General features: G+C 28.7%; 1 pseudogene; it reads right to left on the bottom strand.

The window, feature by feature from the left end:
- Positions 1-1445: 1445 nt before the first annotated feature.
- LOC124081251 (small ribosomal subunit protein mS33-like) lies at positions 1446-1762 on the bottom strand (annotated as a pseudogene).
- Between the last annotated feature and the right edge of the window lie 1113 nt (positions 1763-2875).

Below are 2875 nucleotides of genomic sequence, written 5' to 3' on the forward strand. Positions count from 1 at the left end.
GGCTCACTGACCAGAACCAATATTATCTGTGGGGCACATTAATGGAAAACTAATTTTATTGATATATAATAAAAACATGTGAGTCATGAAAGAACATAATACATTTTGGTTTCTTTATCTGGCAGTGTAACAAGTGTGTTTTTTTCCAATGGCATTGCATAAATAAGTAGACATTTGAATGCCTTTTTTCCCCCCAAATGGAAATAAAATTTGCTACTTTTCCTTGAATCCGGCATTACTTTTCACTTAATTCACACTTTAATCTTAAATATACATAGTATTTATAGTTTGTTTGCAAATTTTTGTTTGTATCTAGAATTTTCTTGTTATACTTTAGCCTATTTTAGTGCCGCACTACATTTATTATTGTAATACTAGAAAAAAGTTCATGTACGTCAGAATAAGCTTTCTTAATAATACATGCATCATCCAAATTTCTCCAAGTAATTCAGATTTATTGTTTTTGATCAATGTATAATTATTTCTAAAAAAGTAAAATTTCCCTATGTTTTGACAATTGTAATTTTAAAGATATCATAGATTATTGTATGAAAAGTAACTTAATTGAAAAAGTATTTTCAAAATTGTGAGCATAAGATTTCTCACTGTTAGTTCAAATATTATTATGTATCATCTTGATTGTTTTGAATTTTTATATATAAAATATAATAATTGGTAAATGTATATGTGGCTATTTTGAGTATCTCACTTAAACATTTAGAATATTTCCAAACTGTGGAACAGTGTATGCTAGAAATCAATTATATACTTTTTTAAGTGGCAACTAGATTAAATACTCATTTTATTTATAGTTCTTACACTAAAATATGCATGATGGATTTCTATTATGATTGAAACCAGGACATGGAAATAAATACAATTTAATTGTATGATCAACTTGTTAAACTACTGATTTTTAAAAGGTTGATAGGTATATTTTAAAATCTCAAATATGTATATGTATTTTATGTTCATTATTGAAATTATGATTCTTCTTTTGTAGACATATTGCTTACTTATATTCTACCAAAAAATAATTATATTGAAATCTTCAGATTCCCCTTTTTTTTTTTTTTTACCAGTCACAATTTTATTTTATTTGGTACTTGGGACTGAACCAAGAGATACTTTACCACTGAATTACATCTCTTTATTTTTGTTCATATTTTAAAAATTTGAGACAGTGTCTTGCTCAGTGGCTGAGGCTGGCCTGGAATTTGCAATCCTTTTGCCTCAGCTTCCCAAATTACAGGGATTACAGGTATATGCACCACCACACTTGGCAACCAGTCACCATTTAATTGAATTAGACTTCAATACAGGGAGGATTGTGTCTCTCCAAGTAACCTTCACTGAGGCAGATTACATTCCTCTAATACATGGAAAGATGGTACTTTCTTCTCATAATCACTGAGGAAGAAATTTTCTCTCTTGATGGGCCGATACTACTTCTTTTTTGTTGCTCTTTTCCCTTCTCCTTTATTTGGTTTCCCTTTCCAAGAAGCTTCTTTAGACACTTTTGCTCATGCTTAAAATCCTGATGCTTATCTCTGTTCAGGCCAAGAAAACACAGTGTGCCCATGAGAGCAAAATATGTGTTGTGATTTGGGTTCCAGTCGTATGTCTCCTTCCTCTTGGCCAATGGCTGCTCACTGAATAGTTTCACTATTTTCATGGATTTGGAATCAGTTGGCCTGGAAACTTCACCGAAGAGCGGGGCACTCAGATTCATGCGCAAAGCAGATTCTGAAAGCGAAGACATTTCTTGAGGAGCTAAGAGACTCCTGGTCCTGACCTGTCTCACCCACGCGCCCCCAAATTACATTTCTTAATCTCTGTTTCCTAGTTAGTTTTGTTACATTAATCTTATTATTTCTAACATGTTCAAATATTAATGTCTTTCTATTTTTTTCCTCTATTTTCTTAACTATGCTCAAAGAATTTTCTTAATGTTGGACTTTTTACTAATTCATTTATTTTTGCTTAGTTATAATTACTTGCTTACATTAGATTTTTGGTACTTAATTATCATAACTTTGTTGACTCACAATTATTTCTAATAGATTTTTTTATTTCAAAAATATATTTCTTGTATATATTAAGGGGTTGAGATATACTTCAGTGTCCTGGTTTCAATCAAAAACAACAAACAAATATAGAAAAAATATATTGAGTGATCCAAAAGCAATTTGTCTATGTCCTATGTCTACAAAATTGAAAATATGCATTTAAAAAATTTTTCATCTTTTGACTAAAAGTTTATTTATTTATTGTTTGCACTTATTTTTATTTTAACATCCTAAATGAATATATGTACATTTCATTAAGATGTTTTTAGTGGTTTAAACCACTAAATGAATGATCAATTTTTCTAAATGCATATTTCTGAGTATTGCAGAACTTTAAAAAAAACAATCAATTTTAATGATCATAATGTTAATTTTATCTATTTTTCTCATTTTCCTATTTAAACATATACAAGCATATATCAGGAAATAAATATTACTTCCTTCTATAGAAAAATATTTTTATTCATTATTTTTATACATATATGACACTAAAGTCATATATGAAATAGAAATCTGTAGTCTTATATAGCCAAAAGCTTTCTAGTACTACATTAGAAACTTCTGAATGTATTTAATTTAATATATTTGCAATCACTTGAAAACAACTTGCATGAATAATCTTTCAGCATTACAAGTAATGCTTCTATATGTGTGTATGTCATTTGCTGGTTGAAATACTTGAATTATTAACTGCAGGATATAATCAATAAGTTTAGTTTGATTCATGCTTAATTTTAAGATTTCTTTCATTTCTTGGAGTTCCTCTGAAGTAATTTGTTTTTGCTTTTTATTATTTTCATACTGTT

The sequence above is a fragment of the Marmota monax genome, unplaced genomic scaffold (genome assembly GCF_021218885.2).
Source record: "Marmota monax isolate L192 unplaced genomic scaffold, Marmota_monax_Labrador192_F-V1.1 WCK01_AAM20220418_F8-fsc00783, whole genome shotgun sequence".
NCBI lineage: Eukaryota > Metazoa > Chordata > Mammalia > Rodentia > Sciuridae > Marmota > Marmota monax.